The sequence below is a fragment of the Monodelphis domestica genome, chromosome 4 (genome assembly GCF_027887165.1).
Source record: "Monodelphis domestica isolate mMonDom1 chromosome 4, mMonDom1.pri, whole genome shotgun sequence".
Lineage (NCBI taxonomy): Eukaryota > Metazoa > Chordata > Mammalia > Didelphimorphia > Didelphidae > Monodelphis > Monodelphis domestica.
In genome coordinates, this window is record NC_077230.1 from 241,026,356 (window position 1) to 241,049,822 (window position 23,467).

The following is a 23,467-nucleotide window of genomic DNA, read 5'->3' on the forward strand; positions in this document are numbered from 1 at the left end:
TTGTTATATTAGCTCAGCCTACCCATAAGTAAAAAATAATTTTCCAGTTTATTTATATCTGACTTTATTTGGGTGAAAAGTGTTTTGTGATTGTGTTCAAATAATTTCTGTGTTTGCCTTGGCAAGTAGATTTCCAGGTATTTTATATTGTTTAGAGTTATTTTAAATGGAATTTCTCTTTCTAACTCTTTCTCTTGGCTTTGTTGGTAATAGATAGAAATGCATATTCATTGTTTCTAATTCTATTCTAGAGACCTAGGAGCACCAAAAGTCTCCCTTCTATAAGAAATCTCTTCAGGAAACAGTTAGGTGATTCAGTGAATTGAGAGCCAAGCCTAGAGTTGGTTTCTATGTTCAAATCTAACCTCAGATGCTTCCTAGTTAGTGATCCTGGGCTAGTCATTTAACCCCAATTGCCTATGCTTACCACTCTTTTGCTGTGGAACCAATGCATAGTACTGATTCTAAGAAGGAAGGTATGGGTTAAAAAAAGAAGAAAAGGAATTTCTTTAAATAATTAGCTATCATCCTTTCTCTTCCCCTCTCCTTTCCCATATGCAAACCAAGTCCAAACTCAACTTCTTCAGTACCTTCCAATCACCTCTTTAATATCTCAGTCACTCTCCTCTGAATGTACTCCACCTAGAGTTGGAAGAGAATCTAGTTGAGCTTTATACATCATGAAAAACTTCTCCATAATATCTCTAACCAATAATTATGCAGCAGAACCCTTTAAGGGAAGAAGGATTGAATGTAGAATGAAATGACTCCCCTGAATGGACATGATACCACACTTCTATAAATATGGTACCCAGAACAGAACCTAATACTACTCCCTAGGTGATCTAATTAGGGTTGAGAAGAGTAGGACCATCATCCCCCTCATTAAGGCAAGCATCTTAGAGTAGCATTTTTGTCTGCCACACCACATGATTGACCCATAATGACTTTGAATCCACCTTGTATTCTGAGTAAGTACTAGTAACTCTCTTTCCCTTGAGCCCCTCAAAAGTTAACAGAGAGAGCACTCTGCTATCCCAATCCATATCATTACTCCCAACTTTGGAACTTTAAAGTAAAAAAAAATACTCCTTGAAAAAGAAAATATATGAGATAGGAGACTTCTGAGGAATGTTGCTCCCACTTTCAAAAATTTCTACTGTAAAGTTGTGAAACTGAGTGACTGCAAAATGGTGGTACCAGCAATGTAAATTAAACAAATTTGGAGTAGGGTTAGGTTTTAGTAAAAATATTATAGTTTTTGAAGGATACTGAATGTCTATGGGAAATCTGGGTGGAAACATCTTGGGATGTATTTAGAAATATGGCATTTGCAGTGAAGACAAAGATTAGGACTAAATATAACAGATTTGGGAGCTACTTTGGGGGGTCAGTAATTGAGATAATGAGGAACAGATGATAATGCCAAAAGATGGAGCATAGAGAGAGTTTGAAGGGAATTTAGTAATTATCTGTGAAACCCACATCTGAAAAGGGATGTCTTCAACAACATGCCCAATAAGTATGTGTCAAGCTTCTTTCTGACAGCCTCCAATAAACAAGGACCTTCTGAAATAAACCTGTCATTTTTTATTACCCTTACTTTCAGGGCAGCTAGGTGGCTCATTGGATAGAAGGCCAGGCCTGAAGACACGAGGTTCTGGGGTTAAATCTGGTCGCAGACACTTCTTAGATGTGTGACCCTAAGCAAGTCATTTAACCCCAATTGCCTAGCTCTTACCACTCTTCTGCCTTGGAACCAATACTTAGTATTAATTCTAAGGCAGAAGGTAAGAGTTAAAAAATAAAATGATCTTTGATTTCTATCTTAGTAACAACTTCTAAGGGAGGTGGGCAAGGGCTAGGTAAATGGGGTTAAGTAACTTGCCCAGGGTGAAACAGCTATGATGTGTCTGAGGTCATATTTGAACCCAGGCCCTCAGGACTCTAGGCTTTGTTCTCTATCCACCAAGCCACCCAGCTACCCCCATGTCACTTTTGAATAGCTTTAGTTATTAAAAAGTTTTTCTGACATTAAATCTAAATTTCCCTCTGCAGCCTCCACCAATTCCTTCTAGTAATGCTCTCTGGAGCCATACATAAGTCGAATCCCTCTTCTGGGTATCACTCCTTCAAATATTTGAATACAAATATCATGTTCCTTCAGGTCCTTCTCATCTCCAAAATATATATTCTCATTTCCTTCAAATGATGTTCATATGGCCCAAACTGGAGATTCTTGGCTGTTCTGGGAGACTTCCGTTGAATGTTTTCCAGCATCGCAAAATCCTTCCTAAAATGTGCTCCCTGGAATTGACTACAATATTCCAAATAAGTTTTATCCAGGACAAAAGTACAATATCACTTTGAAAATATCACTTTCCTATTTCTGGAAGGCAATATTCTCTTAATGGAGCCCAAGCTCACCTCTTTTTTTGACTGTTATATTACTTTGTCAACTCATGCTGATTTTGTGTTCTACAAAAACCTAAAACTATTTTCATACCAAGCTTCTCCTGTGTCATACTTGTAAGCCAAAATTATTTTTTATCCTATTAAATTTTAATTCATTAAATTTAACCCAAAACTCCAGCCTTTCTAGATTTTTTCAAACTTTACTTTCTTATTTTTTTGAAACCCTTACTTTCTATCTTAGAATCAATACTATGTATTGGTTCTAAGGCAGAACAGGAAGGGGTAGATGATAGGGGTTAAATGACTTGTCCAGGGTCACACAGCTAGGAAGTATCTGAGACCATACTTTCTGTCTTAACAACTCTAATACAGAAGGACAAGGACTAGGCAAATGGGGTTAAGTGACTTGCCCAGGGTAACACAACTAGGAAGTATCTGAGACCATGCTTTCTGTCTTAACAACTATAAGACAGAAGGTCAAGGGCTAGGCAAATGGGGTTAAGTGACTTGCCCAGGGTAACACAGCTAGGAAGTATCTGAGACCATACTTTCTGTCTTAACAACTATAAGACAGAAGGTCAAGGGCTAAGCAAATGGGGTTAAGTGACTTGCCCAGGGTCATATAGCTAAGAAGTATCTGAGGCCAGATTTGAACCCTCCTGAACCCAGGCCTGGTGCTCTGTCCACTGTGCCACCTAGCTGGCCCCAGCCTATCTAGATATTAATGGATCCTGACTATTATCCAGGCTATTACCTAGTCCTTCCAGCTTTACTTATATTAATTTATAGATGATCTGTATATACTTGCTATATGCATATATGTATATATATATATATATATATGAATATCTCCAGCCCTGCCTTTTGCAAATGGACTATAAGCCTCTTGTTGGTAAAACAAATGTTTTGTTTTTGTCATTGTATCCTGAAACTTCTTTGGAGGTGGAGAATGGGGAATGAGCCTGTGATTTCATTAGAGTAAGGAATTCTTGACAAGGACATCTCTTCTACTGAAGCAGAATAATCACTGATTTTCCACTTGTAAAAGTATCAAGTTGTATGTGATACTCAGAAGGTAAGTGACTTGTTTAGGTCACACATCCAGCACATGTCATTTAGGATTTGAATTCACATCCTATTGACACCTAGTCCTGTTCTGTTCCCTATAGCCCACTGCTTTTGAGTGGGTGCTTGACATTGATTGAATGGAATTAATCCAATGGCTACTCTCAGATGTTGTGAAGCATCATCATATTTATGCCCCTCAATGACCTTACTTGTGAGTATGGTCAAGAAGAACTGAAAGGAGAGAAGGCAAAGGAGCAATCTAGCCCAAACAGCCACCACCACTGCTGCTACCATTTGGGGGTCAGTGTGACAATGGGAGTAGACTTTAAAGACTCATCTAACTGACTCACACATGCTCTGGGATTGGCTTTTCCAGATCCAAATAAGCCCTTCGTGGTACAGATTGCTACCAACCTAGAGGGTTTGGAAGCAATTTTATACCAGGGGAGTGCTGAATGCCAGATGTCTAATTGCATTTGCCAGGAGAGGACTCAATGACAGTGAGACTAGTCATCTCATCCATAAACAGGAGTATTTGGCTTTGAAAAGTAGATTGTCACTGATAGGGTCCAAGACTATGTTTACTGAGCTTGCTTTCAAGTTGGGATAGACAGCAATCTAGTGATATATTTAGAAGAACACTTCGATGGGACTGCCCAATCAAAGATGGATAGTGGCACTGGCTAACTCTAACCTGGACATGCATTATATGCCAAAGAAGAGCAATATGCACACAAATACCTTATCCCATGGGCTCTCTACATTGGAAATCTTGAAATCTCCACACATATACCATGAAACAAGCCAGGATGACAACCCAAAACGTGTTCAGTTGAGAAGTTGGAGAATAGGCCACCTATCTATCCGCGTAAAAATCATAACGTTGGATCAATCCCACACGCCCTTTTATTCTTTGGATGTTTGTCAGTGAGAGAAGCTTCAGTATAAAAGTCAATGAAAAGGGGAAAAGGCCAAGAAAAGGGACTGCTACCCTTGGGGACTTGAGTCTCACTTCTTAGACGGAATCCAGCTCTTGTGATAGTGGAAGAAGTTGGAGCTATACTGTGTAGAGAAATAAATTGGACCACAACTAATTTGATATGAGGCACACCTAGGCCTTTGATGCTACTCAAGCCATTAAAACACTTCATGATAATTGTAGACACTCAGACCAGAGTGGATTTTTTAGCTAATAAAGAACAGATTTCATTGGCCCATTATGGTAGCAAATGTATTTTAGACGTATGAAACCTGTGTTTATATATATGTTCAGAGAAAAGTGCTACCAACTCATGCTGTTAATCTGGAGAGGACAAGGCCCAACAAGTCTTAGATTCTAGTGTATATAACCTCTGGAGTGTGATAGGCAAAACAAAAGCAACATCAAGTAGTATCAAACCATTATTCACAGGCCTAAATTACCTAGAACCAGAATGTTTCTGCAGTATAGCCCAGGTGTTGTAAGAGAAGTACTTTGGGGAGCGTAGCTTCCTTTCCATTCTGATCAAAGACAAAATTTTGAGGAATAAGGCCAAGATATATAAAAAAATATTTATAATAGTTCTTTTCAAAGTGGCCCAAAATTGGTAACTATGGGGTTCTTCTCTTATCAAAGACTGGCTAAACAAATTATGGCATGCAAATGTAATGGGATATTATTATACTATAAAACATAATGAAATAAACAATTTCAAAGGAAATTGAAAAGACATCTATGAATTGATGATGAGGGAAGTGAGTTGAACTAGGAGAACAATTCATACTGTCATAACATTAAATATAAAAATAACTGAAAGACTTTAGAATGATAATCAATATAATGATAAACTGCAATCCCAGAAGACTGAAGATTAAATATGCCATTTACTTCCTGCCTGAAACAGGTAATGGATTTAAAAATGCAGAGAAAGGCATATCTTTGGGTATGGTCAGTATGAGAATTTGTTTTGCTGGACTGTGCATATTTATGATATAGATTTTATTTTTCAAGGTATTTTGTCATTGCTTAATTGATAGGAATCAAGATGTCTACAGCTATATTAATATCTTCAAGGAGCCCTACAACCAAATCATTTTAGTTCACACTGAACACATTATTGACCCTAAGGCTTTCATAGAAAGGTCAGTGTAATCAAGGCATATGTGTATATTATACAGGCAGTTCTCACTTTATGAAAGTGGATCATTTATAGACCTCTGGGGAAAGGGGATTAGCAAAAAGGGAGTCGGGAACCAGTGGGAGAAGAGGGTGGTCACATGGTTCAAAAGGGGGTCAGGAGCTGGTAGAAGAAGGGCATGTGCACATGGTTTGGGACGCATGGGGAGTGAGGGTCAGAGAAGTGAGACTAAGAAGAGGAACATTCCAAGCCAAGAATAGATGCACAGTACCCAAAGGACAGAAGACAAAGACACAGGGGAACAGACTCATGAGCAGGTGGGATGGGCAGACAAAAATTTTCTCTCTTAGAGTGAAATAAGAAGAACCAGTAAAATATTGTACACAGTAACAGCAATATTGTGGAACACTCAAATGTGATAGGCTTAGCTATTATCGGCAATAAAATGACCCAGAACAATTCTGAGAGACTTATGAAAAAGAATGCTCTCTACCTCCAGAGAAAGAACTATTAGAATCAGAAAACAGATGAAAATATATGATTTTTTTCAATTGTTTATCTGGGTTTATGTTTTAGAGTTTTGGTTTTACAAGATTACTCACAAAAATGAACAATATGGAAATATGATTTGCATAATAATACATGTATAACTCAGATCGAATCACCTGCCAGCACCAGGATGGGGAAAGCAAGGGAGGGAGGGAGATAAGTTCAATCATATTTGTTATTACATGTAACTGGAAAAAAATAAGTGTATATAAAATAAGTATATATATATGTGTGTGTGTATATTTTAAATCTTCTCTCAGCCCATTATTCAATTTTCATTTGGAGATTTTTAGGGATTTTTTTTTAGGAATTTTTTTAAGAAGGGGGGATAGGTAGAAGGCCAACGAGAACTGAACTGAAGGGTATTGAACAGCAAAGTTAACATAGGGTTTTTTTGGGATTTCTTTCAGAATTCTTTACATAAAACCAAATTGTGTAATGTGAATTTACATAAAACAAGAAAACTCTGTATAAATATGTGTGTGTGTGTGTGTGTGTGTGTGTGTGCATGCATAGTCTACGGGATATCCAGAGAAGAACAATAGCTCTGGTGTGATGGCTTGCCATGACCTTTTCAGAGTTGCTCATCCACCTTTGATGTCCATGTGTCACCTAACTTTCATCTGAATTTCCAAGAAATTGTAGAATGCTCAGCAACTACATACTGGAAAACCATCTCACCAGACAGGCTAAGTCAGGTTGAGGATAACCAACAGCCTCAAACTGTTGGTGAGTTAGGGGGATGTCTACCCCAGGTATGCAAAGAATTCCTTTAGCAGAATGAGAATAATTCTTCCAATGGGGCACCTAAAGCTTGGTCACATGTTGAAGGTGCTGAGGTCATCCACTGCATCCTGAACTATCACCAGTCATCTTGGTTTTATACTGCCACTAGACTTTGATGACTGGAAGAGAGAGTGAGGCTGATGACTTTGTACAACCCTACCTCACTTCAATCCAAATCACAAGCAAGTCAAGACATCACTCCATGATGTCAATGGTCTTCTTTGAAAATGAAGGATGAACAACGACAAATATATATGTAGAGAGAGAAAATATCTCTCAGGTATAATAAATACATGTATAAATATATTATATAGATGAAAGATATAATGTATATATGTGTGTGTGGTGTATATATAATACCATCAAGACTGTTGCCAGAAACTTTACTCTGTACCTGTTGATATTTACCATTTTGTCTATTGATCTGCACTTTGGAGTCTTAGGAAATAGAGGCAATGTGGAGACATCAACAGAACTTCCCCTGAGCTCCAAGATGGCATTATCATAAACTTATTGGACATTTCAAATTTGATGACCTGTAAGAATCTTAAACTCAACATGTCCAAAACAGAGCTCATTCACTCTCCCCAAAGACCCATCCAGCTTCTGAAATTCCCTCTTTTGGTTGAGGACCACTAAGCTTTCATTCCCCTAGGTTCACAGCCTTTCTTGACTCCTCACCCCACCTATGTCATTAGTTGATAAGCACTGTAGATTCTCTTTTCCACACTTACATTACAGACGTCCTCTTATCTCCACTTGTGGCGATCTTACTAGTCCAGGCCTTCATCACTTCCTATTTTGAATATTGCATTAACCTCCTTATTGTTCCCCCTGCCTTAAATCTCTCTCCTCTCCAGATCATCTGACACTCGGCTGACAAAGGAATAACCCTAAAGACCAGACTGACCATGGCATTCTTTGTTCAATAAACTCCTTTCCCAATCACCTCTAGAAATAAATACTTCTTTTGTTTTGTCTTTTAAAGCCCTTCCCAAAGGTACCCCAAGATATCTTTCCAGCTTTATTAACATGGTCCCCCTTTACACATTCTGTGGTCCAACCAAATTAGCCTTTTTGCTGTAATCAAAGATCAGATTCCTTCTTCATAACATTATGTAGCATATTGCCCCTGCCTGGATATACTTTTGTCTTTCTGAATCACTCATTTCCTTCAAAAATTGAACTTAAGTGCCACCCCTTACATAATTGCTCTCCAAATGCCCAAAATTATCTTGGATTTAGTCAATAGGCATGTGTTTATTTATTTATATATAGATTCCTTATGCTTCTTTTGCACATATTTGATATGTATACTTTCTATATTTATCTATAGAAAATATAAGCTTCCTGAGGGTAGAAGCAGTTGTGCTTTAGTCTTGGTGACCCCAATATCTACCCAGTACAGTGCCCAGCAGAGAAGTTCTTAATAAATGCAAGGGATCAGCTGAAGAGGTCCACTCCCTCTCACAGAGGGCACATGCACATTTGAACTACTTAGAGACTATAGACATCAATAGTCATCCTGGGTCATCCATGGGCTCAGAACTGGAACTGAAGCCAAGGATCTGAGAATCCTGGATGGGCCTGAGAATGGACAGTGGGTCACTGCAGAAGTGCTGTGTCTATCTAGTTAGGGAACTTCAGGATATGATGTCTCAGTGGTAAAGGGTGAAATTTGATATATAGAATGTAAACTCTATGAGGGCAAGGATAGTTTTGTTATTGGCCCTGTAGGTTCTTTCACACTAACAGGTGCTAAATAAATGTCTATTGTTGACTGGAATGTTGCTAGAAGGTACCCACTATTTCAATATATATATATGTATATATATATATATATGTATATATATATATGTTGACTTTGTAGATAGTCTCAACATGTAATTATTACATGTAACCTATATATTTAGTTTTTGTGGCCCTAATAAGTTTATCTACTATGTATTCACAAATATTCTATGTATCTGGGATATTGCATACAATTCCTAATTTGGGTTATATACTAGGTGGTGGTGGTGGTTGTTCAGTCATTCCAGTTGTGTCCAACTCTTAATGACTCCATTTGGGGTTTTCTTGGCAAAGATACTGGGGTGGTTTGTCATTTCCTTTTCCAGGTCATTTTATAGATGAGGAAACTGAGTAAAACAGTATTACATAGCTAGTAAGTATCTGCGGTCATATATGAAGTCAAAGATGTGATTCTTCCTGACTCTAGGCCCAACAGTCTATCCACTGTGCCACCTAGTTGCCCATATACTAGTCACTTTCATAATCTATATATTTGAGATAACTTCCTATTATAATGTTATATACAAATTAATAAATATATAATTCTATATATAATTATAACTATAAATTATATAATTATTATATAATATTTGTTTATATGTGCATGTATAACTATATAATATTAATTTATATAATTATTTAGTATATTATAAGTAATTAATATTTATGTATAAATTTTTATATATGTAAATATATATACATATACAAAACAAGTACATATGGATACATCTGTGTACCCAGCATAATTTTTAAGGACTAGAATTTTTTTTTACTTGGTAGAGAATATAATTTGACTAGAGACTGACTTGGTCCATAATGGAGCTTTTCAGAATTACTTCAAGCAACCATAAGCACTAAGGAAGGACACTAACATTCACTGTTAGAGCGAAGACTCCTTAGGACTCTAGGGGCCCAGAGAGTATAATAGGGTTTGTACTGGATGTACAGATTGAACCAGAAAGCTTAAAGTTGGAAAGAAGATGAAAGTAAGAGAAATGTGGAAAGGGAGTTCAGGTATATTCTTTAGCTGTTACTATCAGTACAAAACTCAGTAGATGCTGATTAGTATGGGATATAGTTCCTTTGAAAGAGATACCAATAAGAAAGACCGCAGCTAGAAAACAGGAACCCAAGAGATAGATTCAATATAGAGGGAACTGGCAACTGAGAGCCAAAGCAAAGTTAAATCCAGTCCTAATGGGTTTCAGATCTGCACATTGATCACTGAAAACAAGTTAAGGGCTCATTTGGCTTTTCCTACCTGAGTTTTCCTGGGGAAGTTCTTCCCCTTCCCCACCTATATCCATTACCTCAGGAAATAGAAGATATTCCAATACTTGTATATGAAAGGCAGAATAGTATGCCACTATTTGACTCTCCCTTATTTAATTAATTTATTTATTTTGCTTAATTTTTTAAACCCTTACCTTCTGTCTTAGAATAAATACTGGATATTGATTCTAAGTCAGAAGAGTGGTGAGGGCTAACCAATGGGGGTTAAGTGATTTGCCCAGGGTCACACAGCTAGGAAGTATGAGGCCAGATTTGAACCCAGGACCTCCCATCTCTGGGCCTGACTTTCAATCCACTGAGCCACACAGCTGCCCCTGGTTATTTTTGCATAATTAAATGCTTTACCATTGGATTTGTGGCTGTCTTATGTTCTCTGATTACCAAGAGTTGTCTTGGGCAGGGCTTAGGCCATTTTTTGCATGATTAATTCCCTTAAACAATCCACACAGAACTTAGGAAAAGAAAAAAAGAGTTCTGGAGTTAAAATATAAAATGAGACCAGAGTTATCACCATCATTACCATCAACATCAACATCAACATCACAGAATTGCCAAAATAGTGGATGAGAATCTTTCTCTCCACCTTGAATACTACACCCAAGTAGATCATGCCTTCTAACTATCTCTTCTCCATGCTACCTCCCATTTTCTATTCAAGCTGATGCTGAAGAACTTGTTGGAGAGGCATCAGATTCAGTCATGTGCAATGAAAATAAAGATCCTCCATGAGAATTCAAAATCCCTCCCTGATGCCCTGAAATGATGAAATGACCATTTATGTAGGGAAATTGTAGACTTATAGAAATTCAGACTAGAAGCTGAAGTCATCCAGACTAAAGCCTACCCAGTGCAGAAATATTCAATTTAACTGACTATGGGCATAAATGGCAAGCCCTATTATAGGGGCAGCTAGGTAGTACAGTGGATGGTTGCCAGGCCTGGAGTAAGGAAGACTTGAATTAAAATCCAGCCTCAGACACTTATTGGCTGTATGAACCTGGGCAACCCTGTTTGCCTCCATTTCTTCATCTGTAAAATGAGATGGAAAAGGAAATGGCAAACACTCCAATGTCTTAGCCAAGAAGACCCCAAATGGAGTCATGAAGTGTTAAACATGACCAAAGTGACTAAACAACAACAACAAAATCCATGTACCTTAATACCTGGCATATTTCCATCTAGCCCTTGCTAGAAGGCTGTCAATGATAGAGAATCCATTACTTACCATAGTGGCCCATTCTACTTTTAGGGATCTCCAAGTGTCACCATATTCCAGTCTTCATTCCAGTAGCTTCTACCTTTTGTCCCTGATTCTGCCCTCTGGGGTTCAGGAGAACAAGTTTAATTCCTCTTCTGTGTGAAAACCCTTTAAATATTTGAAGTCATGATCATGTTCTCCTTCAGTTTTATCTTCTCTAAACATCCCCAGCTTGTCCAGCTGTTTCTCATCTCAACTTGAAGTTTCTCTATTGCACCCGCAGGGCAGCCTGAAGTTATCCACAGGAAGCCTGGATTGTTCATTTCAAATGAATTCAATATAACAGATAGGCTATTCTACTATTTAATAAAAGAAACCAATAAGACAGTGGGCTTTGTGATACTCTTAGGCTGAAAAAATCCCAAGAAGAACATATGTGGGGGAGAACAAATATGTCTGTGATTCTGACAGGGGAGCTAAAACATATGTGGAGATTTAAGAAAATCAAAGCAAATTCAACAACTAACTCAGGGGCTGGGATGCTTTAATGTCTCTATTCTGTTACCCCTATGATTAGTCTTCATCTGGGTTATGAATGGATAAGCAGGAGGGAAGACCTTGGAGCAGGAAATGGGACAGGTAACTGATCAAACAGACCTTTGATCACTACCCCGAAACCTGAGGGTGAAAAGAAGGTGTCTTATTTTACACACACACACACACACACACACACACACACACACACACACACATATATATTTGTATATATACATACACACACACATATATATATATATATATATATATATATATATTTTAAGGATTGGAGGCAACCTTAGCAATAGGTATCAGAGGGAGAAAACAATAGATAAAGAGATTAAAGGGGAGAAAGGAAAAGTTTTAGTCCCTGTCTTATACTTTCCACTATATTCTGTTGCTTTTAATGGGAATTCTTTTTTAGTTGTTCACCCCCTTGACATTGTCTTCTGAAATGATGTGGAACCCATCTCCAGAAGGGCAGAAAAAAGTCCTTGTATACAAGTCCTTAGTATTGTTATAAGGAAGAGATAAGTTTGATAGGTTTTGCAGAGGCAGAGGCATGAGGCCAACAAGGAAAAGATTCTGGAATTCTGCAGGAAGGGTTAAGCTGTTACTCAGAGACTGTTATGTCTGGTGGTCTCTCTCTCTGGAGGTATCTGGGGAGTGTGGCTGCTTGTCCTGAGTGCTTAGTTCTGATTCCTATCCTGCCTGCTGTCTTGTGTACTGTATTTCTTTGGAGAAGAACTTAGAGAGCCTAAACCACCTGTCTGCAGTGATTGTAAGACCAGGTCTAGGTCCTTTTGGATCTGGGACCTTCCCTGGGCCCTGCTAAGCTTACCAAAGGCCATTGCCCTTTTAATACGAAGGGGGTGGGTTGGGAAAGGGGTTTAGTGCAGAATTAGCTAGTGCAAGGACTGGGAAATTTAGATGAGTGAGGAAAGATTAGGGCAGTCTGTGAAGACTCTCCTCATGGAGACATTTAGATCTGGGGGATTTTAGTTAGTTGGATTAGCATTAGGATTATCCTGACTCCCTTTAAACTTTTCCTATTAAAGGCCAATATAATCCATCCTATCCCATCCTCAACACCAACTCCCCCCTTAAGATCTCGGTGTCCAGAGGCTGAGGCAGACTCAAGATGCAGACCTGGGAGTCACGGCACTGGGCTGAGGCAGTAGTCCTTTGACTAATTAGAAATTTGCTAGTGTAATAAAAGATGCTTACAAAAAACAATAGGAACCTCTCAATCCTTCACTAAGTTTCTATATGTACTCAATCTGCTTAATTTGCTCAACATCACTTTCTTTGTTAAACTGAAGATTCATGAGGCTTTATTCTATGAGGAAAATGGAAAGCCAGCTAGACTCAGAATAAAGGAGATGGCTGCTATCAGCTACATCTCTCTTTGTCTTTTTCTGTGTGTGTGTGTATGCCTCTGTGTTTTCATCAACATATTTTTGTCTCTCTAGATCTTCCTAAAATAGAGGTCTGACCATACTGCAACACTATTGGATAAACTTCCAATGGTTCCCTGTTATGTCCAAGATCAAATATAAAATCCTTGTTGCCTTTTAAGTCCTTTATAACCTGGTTCCTGCCTAACTTTCCAGTTTTCTTATAACTCCACATATTCTTAGAGCCAGTGACACAGCCATGTTTGTTGCATCTGACACTCTTATTTCCTCCCTTGGAACATTTTCCTTGGCAGTCCCTCATGCCTCCAGTGATCTCACTCTTTGTCTCTGCCTCCTGGCTTTGTTGGTTTCTTGCAAGTCTCCCTTAAAGTCCCACATTCTACAATAAACCTTCCCCAATCCTCAAAAACAGTTGTCTTTGTGCCTTCACCCTGAGACTATCTCCAATTTATCCAGTAGACCCCGTGTTTATACACAGTTGTTTGAACATTTTCTTCCTCATTAGACGTGAGTTCATTGAGAGCAAGGACTAGTACTTTTTGTTTGTCGTTTGATTGATTTAACTTGCTGCATTGCCTGCCACATGGTTGACCCTCAAGGAATGTTAGTGGACCAACTGAGTGATGCACGTGAATCTCCTATGACAACATTTCTTCTATTTCTATCACACTATCTGCATAGGTTTTGGACTAAGAATGGAGAGCTGTTTCTTTTAGAAGTAACGGAGTATATCTGGATCCTTTAAACATGTTTCTTTGAGGCATTAAAAATATCTCTACAACTGCCTGCCTCTCTGCTCCCCCATTAAAGAAGGCCCGGCACATCTCCCTGAAAGTGTCTCTGAGCAAAGGGAAATCCAAGCAGTGGCTCGTCTAGAAGGAGCGGAAGGATCAGGCAGCCCCCTCCCCACCACCCGACTCTGCAGCAGAAAGGCGCCGCTGCTTTCCAAGGCAGAAAACACGAGATTCCTCTCTTTAGCAGGCTGGTGGGGCCTTATTATCACTGTCAGAAAAAAGGTTTTTCATTGGGGATTAACACAGAACTCTGCCTCTTCCAGCCTAGGACAAAGAAAAGAGTTGTTGCCCAATATTGTAGGCTCTCTGGCTTCCATTCAGGGGAGGGAGGTACAGCATAGTTAATAACCAACACTCCCTCTGTTACTGACCCAGCTGCCCAGGCTACCGTGTTCCTTTTGTAAACATAATGCACAGCGCTGGAGTTAATCTCCCACTAAATGTCTCCATGCTTTCAGCACTTCAATTAGAGCCGCCCCCCCCCTCCCCTTCAAACACAGGCTTCTCTTGGAGCTTAAATCATTACATTTCTCTCTCCTCCTTGGACTCACAGGCTGTGGGAGCTTGAGAGGACCTCAGAGGTTATCTCATCTAACCTCTATATTTAATATGGGGAAACTAAGGCTTGGAGAGAAGTGATTTGCTCAAGGAGACATGGCAAATTATTGGCAGCTATAGGAGTACTGAGGCCCAGCACAGTATTCTGATCTCTGCTCCAAGCTGCCCCTTAATCATTTTTGTACTTTAACTCCCACAAGAACTTTCTTTTTTCTTCTTCTTTTGAATATAACAATCAGTGAGGACCACAAACATTTCAATATATACCCACCATCCCTTTCTCAGGAGACCTGATTCATCCAGAATTTCCCTTTTCCCACTTAAAAAGGATGCCATCAGAGGTCCTTCTGAGTTTCCCTTCAATCTCTCTATTGTTGGAAAGATTATTAAATTGACTTCTGATGGACAGATCGGAAGCTCTCTAGACAACTAATTCCCCCCAGCCTCCTTGAGATGCAGCAGTTACTGTGCCACTGTCTCAACCCATCAATCTTCCCTTTTCTCAAAAGCCGCCAGGACCAGTCCTTCCTTTATCCTTGATGTAGTGGAGATCAATAAGCTTAATAAATGGTAGGTAATTTAGTGCTGAGCAGGTTGGATCAGCATAATGGCCCAACACTATCTCCTTCTCATCCTCTGTGTAGTCAATCTCACATTAAACAAAGAGAAGGACTCATGGAATTCTAGAATCTCAGATCTGGAAGGGAGCCACAAGGCCATCTTGTCTGAACCCTCCTTGAAAGGTGAATACTTCCTGGAATATCCCCAGCCATGGAGACTATGCATCAGTTCTCCATTTGGATAAGGTTAGTGACAGAAAATCCAGAGATTTACAAGGTAACCTACTCAAAAGAGGCACGTGCTCTAAGACTGAGCCCCATTGACCTATTTGTGATTCTTCACATATAATAAACCATCTTCTTCTCAATGCATCTCACCCAATGCCTTTTGCATTGACTATGTCCCACATTCTCCTATTCTCCCTATTCCCCCACCTCTGCCCAATGCCCAGAGTCCTCTTCTTTGTATTTCTGTGTCTTGGAAACACTTGTTTCTCTCAAGGCTCAGTTTAAATACCATCACCTTCAAGAGGCCTTTCCTAATTTCCCTAGTTGCTAGTCCCACCTATCACTGAGAATTTGGAAAATGGGGCAATATATCCTGTTTTTATTGTGAAGCTATATTTCTCCTGCAGGTGAGGAACTTTATCTCTTTAGCATTTGTATTCCCTGAACCTAGCACATAGTAGGCAATTAATAAATCTCTGTTATTTGGGGGACCTAGTTCATTTCTCTGAATGGTCTCAAAATGAGCTTTTAAAAAATTAATTTATGTTCTCTAGAGCATGTCAGTATTATCATATTAAATATGTTGGCTCCTCAAGGATAGAGAAGGCTGTCTTGGTTGAATCATTAAGTAGTGGAGTTGGAAGACATTTTAGAGATTATCTTATCCAATTCCCTAAATTTAAAAAGGAAAAAAGATGAGTTCCCAAGAAAGAGATTTAACTTTTAATTCCTGCAGCCAGTAAATGTTAAATAGGTTGTTTGTCAAAGGACAAAAAACAACACTTCACCAGCTATTCTGACAAGTTTCAAAAACTTGGGAACCTCAGGTGAAGTTGGGTAAATGATGATAGGGAGGACTTCTATTGTCCTTATTATGAATGGCTTGGAGTTAAATGATCCTGGTTTGAATCTAACTTCTAAACTATGGCTCTGTGGATTCAGGCTGCTAGCCTAATTTGGGATAGGATCCCAGAACCTTGCAGGATGTTACTGGAGGTATTCACTTTACCACTTCCGCAAGTAGTAAATATCTTCTAAATAGTCATTGATTAGACTCCTTATTTACCTCTCCATCTTAGTTTCCATTCTATCTCCTCCATGAAGCCTTTCCTGATCCCCTCATTGATAGTGTTCTCTCCATTCTCCAGAAATTACTTTGTATATTCAAATATCCCTTCCACAATGCAGAGCTTAGGGGTGTGATACCCTTCTGATCTAGAAAATGCGCATAGATTTTTTTAATCCTCCCTTCATACTAGAGAAGTCTGAATTTTTCTTTTATGGAGCATTTACAATACCTTATATTCATTTATGAGTTACTCAACTCTTAAAGATATATCTACATTCCTAGCTTTTTTTGTGTCTGCTGGCTGTGTTTTGTTTGCAAATTTTAACATTTTATATATTTTAAGTTCAAAAAAGAAATTGTGTATATTTATGGTAATAAAAAGAAAATATATTGATATTATATAATACTATACATATATTTTATGCTTTTATGAGTTTCTAAACCTTTTCTGTGTCATTTGTGGCTTCCTCAAAACTACCAAAATTTAATTTCTTCTGCTGACCCACAACGTATCAGAATCATGATGAAGAGACTCATGATGGGGAAGAAATGGTTATATAATATATTAAATTGTGTGTATGTGTTGCCATTCCCTGTACCATTATCCCTAATTGAATGTAAACTTCTTGCAGCAGACCTTTTCATTTTCATCTTGTTTCCTCACACCTAGAATATCACCTGGCATTCATTTATTCATCCATTTGCTCAACAAGCACTTATTAAGCACCTATTATTCTATATAATGAGATAATATTTTTAAAGTATTTAGCACGTTTCCTGGCTTATAGTAGAGTAGGTGCCAAATAAATGCTTATTCCTTCCCTTCCCGGATTTGGAGGCAAAGGAACTAGATTCAAATTACACCTGTCTGACTTTGGGCAAGTCACTTAACTCTCTGGATTTCAGTTTCCTCATCCATATGGAAGGTAATTGATTTTTCAAAAAAATCCTTGGCAAAATCCCTTGCATATAAAATGAGGGTGTTAAAGTAAATGGTCTTTAAGGTGTCTTCAAGCTTCGAATATAGGAACCTATGATGAGGCAGCTAGGTGGCTCAGCAAATAGAGTGCCAAGCCTGGAGCCAGAGGTCTTGAGCTCAAATCTAGCCTCAAATACTTACTATCTGTATGACCTGGGGCAAGTAACTTAACCCCAGTTTTCTAGCCCTTATACTCTACTGTCTTGAAGTCAATATTTAGTGTTAATTCTAAGACAGAAGGGAAGAGTTTTTAAAAAGAGAGGGAACCTATGTTCTGGACACTATGATGGACAATAGAAATACAAAGATTAAAAAAATTGTTGACCTGTTCTATTGAGGGAAAACAACATGAGCACAATAAGTAAATGCAGAATATATTCAAAGGAGGGGAAAAGTCATTTCTTGGGGGAGAGGTCACCAACATCTGCGAAGTCTGGAGTCCATTTTCTATAGCATCTGGCACTTAAGTCATTGGCTCGTCCAAGCCACAATAATTTGCTTTCCTATATAGTATAACTCCCCAAAATGGCTTAACTTTGAGAAGTGCCAGGTCAACATTTTCTTTTCTATTAAAAAACTCTCCTATGTCAGTAATATCAAGACAAGTGATGAGTGGCTGACTGATCAGACACAGGCTTTGCTGATCAGTTTTATTTCATCAGAAAGAGTATAGGTTAGTTATCTGAAAACTGTTCCCTCTACCACCAACTCAAGAAGCTGGAATTGTTTCCTTTCTCCCAACTTTCCACAGAATTTATATTAGAATCTTCCCCTCAGACCCCCCCCCACCTCCTCAAACTTCTCCTACTATAAAATTTGAGAAGTTATATGATTCATTAGAAGTGGAAAATCTCAATGACAAGGGGAAACTGTTCTACCAGAGTTGGATGCCCACCTCCCACAATACACATTATCATCATCTCATCTACTATTCATTACATGTTATAGCTAAATACTTTAAGCTTTGATTTGGAATCCTTAGACCTCATAGCCTTGAATTATTTAAATTAAAATTAAATGATAAGGGTAGAATCAAGATTGCAGAGGAGAAGTGGCAACCCAATTGAAATCTCCCAATATTCTCATTCAAACAACTATAAAATAATGTCTGAAATCAAATTTTGGAGCAGCAGAACCAATAAAAGGTCAAGTAAAAACATTTTTCCAACTGAAAACAATTTGGAAGTTAATAGGAAATGTCTGTGATACCAGAGTAGGGACCAGCCTAAAACCCATGTGGCAAAAGCACAGTCTCAGCCCTTAAAAGTACCATGAGAGTGTCAGTAGCAGCAGCTTTGGAAGCTCTCAGCCAAGAAATGGTATTGGATAACTGGTCAGAAAGAGATTAGAGTGGATTCTTTGCTGGCACTGGATGTAGCTAATGCTGAATGGCAATTCAGAGTCACAACTCCAGAAAGAAGAGGAGAGCTTGTGTTTGGTGACAAGGGGACAGGGGCCCTAGTGGCTTCAAAAAGAAGTACATGTAGTTAAGAAGAGTTAAGAAGTAACATGTAGTTAAGGAGAGCAGTGGACCTTGTAATGGTTAAAATGGGTGGTTGCCAAAAATTGTAACTAACCCTTAAGTCACAAGACTGCTAATAGCTAGATTTATTAATAAGAAAAAGAAAATAAAAGAGAAATATAGAAAAGAGGTGAAGAATTTCCTAGCCTAATAATCCAGAGCCTAACAACTTATCATACCACCTTGGAAGTATTGACAACTTTCAGATACCCCAAAATAGCTCTGAAAACAGCAATACATAAAAGTCTGAAGTTTGGGATAGTGCCTTCCTACAATTGGATGAGCAGAATTTAACTTTAAAATAAAGTTCAAAGTCCAAAAATAAACTGGAAAAATGGACAAACAATAAATAAATAATTTGATCAGAAAAGTTACTCTACTAGCAGAGAAGACCAAAACACGAACTCAGAATACAGCAATATGAAAACAGCTACAAAAAAAAGCCTTAAAGAAAGATATTAATTGGACATAATCCCAGCAAGAATTCTTGGAAGAGTTAAAGAAAAAAATAAGAGTGATAGAGGACTGGGTGAAGAAATGAAAATTATGGAAACAGAATTAAGAGTAAAAGAGGAACAAAAGTACTGAAGAAAATAACACCTTAAAAAACAAAATTTGCTTAATGGTAAAAGAGGCACAAAACTTAAATGAAAAAAAAACAATCTTTTAAAAAGCAGAACTGGCCAAAATGTAAAAGAGGTAAGGAAAATAATTCCTTAAAAATGAGAATTGGGTAAATAGAAGTTACTGACTCCATGAGACATCAAGAAACAATAAAACAAAGTTAAAAGAATAAAAAAAGTGAGATAATGTAAAATGTCTTAGAAAAATAACTAAACTGGAAAATAGATTGAGGAGAGGTAATTTGAGAATTATTAGACTACTTGAAAGCTCTGACCAAAAAAAAAAATAAAGGAAAGAGCCTAGATATCATCTTTCAATATTATCAAAGAAAACTGCCTAGATATAAAGAGTACCACTACTAGGGATCTTACCAAAAAGAACAAAGCAAAATGAAAAGTAACTATATATGCAAAAATATAAATCACAGCTCTTTTTTGTGGTAACAATAAATTAAAATTTGAGGGTAGGCACATCCATTGGTGAATAGCTGAACAAGTTGTAGCATGTGATTGTTATAGAGTAATATTATACTATAAGAAATGATAAGTGGAATGGTTTCAGAAAACACATGGGAAGACCTATATGGACCAATGTAAAGGGAAATGAGTAGACCCAGGAGATCATTGTACACAGTAGCAACAACATTAGAATGATGATCCTCTGTGAAAGAGTTAGCTTCTCTGTCCAATACAGTGAATCAAAACAATTCCAAAAGACTCAACATGAAAAAATGCAATCCACTTCCCAAGAATTGATGAACTCTTGAGTGAAAACTGAAATATAATTTCTTATTTTAATTTTCTTGTTTTTTGCAACATGACTAATATTGAAATGTGTTTGGCATGATTTCACATGTCTAATTTATATAATATTGCCTGTCTTCTCAGTAAGTGTGGGAGGAGAAGGGAGGGAGAGAACTTGGAACTCTTTTTTTTTTCAATGTTAAAAATAAACAATAATTTCTTTAAAGAAGAAAGAGAGAAGAATAAAGAAAAAAATTAAAATGAGCTCAGACACTTTCTAGCTATATGACCCATGGCATATCTCTTGATACCCAATGCCTAGCCCTTAGTGCTCTTCTGCCTTGGAATCAATACAGAGTGTTGATTTTAAGGTGGAAGGTCTGGGGTTTTTTTAATAAATGAGAACTCAAAAATGAGATTACGCTGAATTCAACATGTACTGCCCCATTTTTCTGTCACTATGCTACCATCATGGCTGAAGGAGAAGGGGGCTGCAAATGTCTAAGGTTAATTTTTTATCTTTCTTTTTTATGGGTTTCTGTGGTCTATCTTTAGAAAGAGATGTAGACTTTTACCAAGCTGAACCTTGGAACTTTTGCACATGGAATCAAAGCATGAGCTCAACTTGCATAGTCTTTGTGAACTCAGGGTCACTTCTTCACCATAGTGAGGTATCCAAACAAGATTATGGATAGATGACCTTCATTGTCTTTTTTTGTAGTTCCTTGTACTTGCCAGAAGGTGGAATTCACCCTGCTTCTCTGTAACACTCCATACTTGCCAGAGTTGCCATCCTTTATGTAGCTATCCACACCTCCAAGCATATGACATAGCTTAGTTCCCTTTCTAGAGGAAATGCCACTCTTCTGTTGTATATATATATATATATATATATATATATATACTATATCAGTTAGTATAGTGAAGTTTCTCCCTTATACAACTGAGATCTCATACAATCAGGTAGGCTATATTCCAATTATATATACATATATATATGCATATATATATAAAATACTTTCTTTGAGAAAAGAACTGGAAGAATTGGACAAAATAAACACCAAGTTATGTAATAAAAAATAAATAGATCAGATTATAACTGAAAAGAAATCTCTTGTTTAGTGATGTGGGAGGCATTCTTGAACTATCTGTCTATGCACAGAGTCAGAATGCCAAGTAATTACCAATCTCTTATATTTGAATGGACCTATGCCATACTTGGATAGATCAGGGTGAAGTTAACATGTGACATCCTCTTTCTCCCAGCATCTAGGCAGTGTGTTTCCAAACTAAGACAGCAACTTCCCTAGATCCAGACCCTTGTATGAAACATAACAATTTTTTTCTTCAAATGTCATACAAACAAAGAATCATGGAATTTGGGAGTTGGAAAGGACCTCAGAGGGCCATCTAGTCCAATGTTGACATGAAAGAAATTCCTACTCTGACATACTAAATAAGTAGAGATTCACCCTCTGCTTGAAGATATCCAAAGAAGAGGAACCCACAACTTTTTAAGACAATCTGTTCCACTTTTGGACAGATAAAATTGTTTGGATGTTTTTCCTGACATGAAGAAGCCCAAATTTGCTTCCTTATAACTCTTACATTATTCTTGGCTCTGCCTGCAGAGGCGAAAAAGAACAATACTTATCTCTCCTCCACATGATAGTACTCCAAATACCTGAATTCAGCTATCATATAACCCCTGATTCTCCTTTCTTCCAGGTGAAATATGACCAGTTTTTTTAACTGATTCTCAGATGTCATGGACTCAATACCCCTCATCATCCTAGTGGCCTTCCTCTAGACATTCTCCAACTTAATAAAATCCTTCTGAAACCACAGTGCAACAGAATTAAACACAGATAACATCTGATAAAAGTGTACAATGCACTGTCACATTCCTGGTCCTGGAAGCTCTGCCTCCCCTAATGTTGTCCAAGATTGAGTTAGCTTTTTTGGCTGCCATGTCATGCTGATAATTCATATTGAGCAACCAGCTAAAATCCTTAGGTAAGAACAACTACTATCTATGCACGTATGTCTCCCCCATCTGATACTTGTGAAATTATGCTTTTTGGACTCAACTGAAAGATTTAGCATTTATCTCTATTGGATTGAATTTCTTCTGGTTAAGAGTTAGCCCAGTGCTCTGCTGTGTCAATATCTTTTTGGATCTTCACCTTGGCGTCTAGTACATTCACTATCTATCTAAGCTTTATGTTATCTGCATATTTGCTGAACATATTATTTATGATTTTATTCAAGTGATTAATAAAAATGCTAGACAGCATAAAGATAAGTACAAATACCTGGGGTTCTTCACTAGAGAGCTCTTGCTTTGTTGATACCAAACCATTAACAACTAGTCATCAAGTATGAACATCCAACCAGTTCTGAATCCATCCGATTGTTTTACCATCTAGTTCACATTTCTCCATTTTCTCTGTAAAAATTACATGTGATCATTTTTCAAAGCTTTGCTACAATGTAGGTAAACTCTATTCAAGATATTTTGCTTCAGTTAATAATCCAGGCCAAAAAGGAAATTAAGTTAGTCTGACAGGACCTTTTATTTTATTTATTATCTACTGTCTTAGAACCAATACCATGTAAAGGTTCCAAGGCAGAAAAGTGGTAAGGGCTGGGCAATGGGGGTTAAGTGACTTGCCCAGGGTCACACAGCTAGGAAGTATCTGAGGCCAGATTTGAACCCAGGGCCTCCTGTCTCTGGGTCTGACTTTCAATTCACTGTCACCTAGTGACCTCTGACAGGATTTTTTTCTTGATGGAGCCATGATTACCCTTTTTAATCCCTAATTCCCTTATGAGATCTTTGCCAAAAATCTCTTGAATAATGTTTTAAAACTTTCCCAGCAATAAGAGTTGTCTTTGACCTTTTGTTTGCAGACTTTTTTCTGCCTCTTTTTTAAATAATTCAAGACATTTGCCCTTCTCCAGGTTTTTAGTAGCTCTTCTCTCTCCCATGTTCTCTCAAATATCCCTAACAGTGGTTCAGCAATCAGGTCTGTCAGTCTTTCAGAACCAGGATGCAATTCATCTGGGCCAGGCCAGTTGGATTCCTCAAGGGCAGTAGGTACTTGCTTACTACTTCCTTTGTTCTCTTGGATATTGACTATCTCTCTCTTAGTAATGTTCTTTTTATCATTTCTAGAGCAAAGGCCATTCTCCTTAGCAGAGAAAACAGAAAAAAA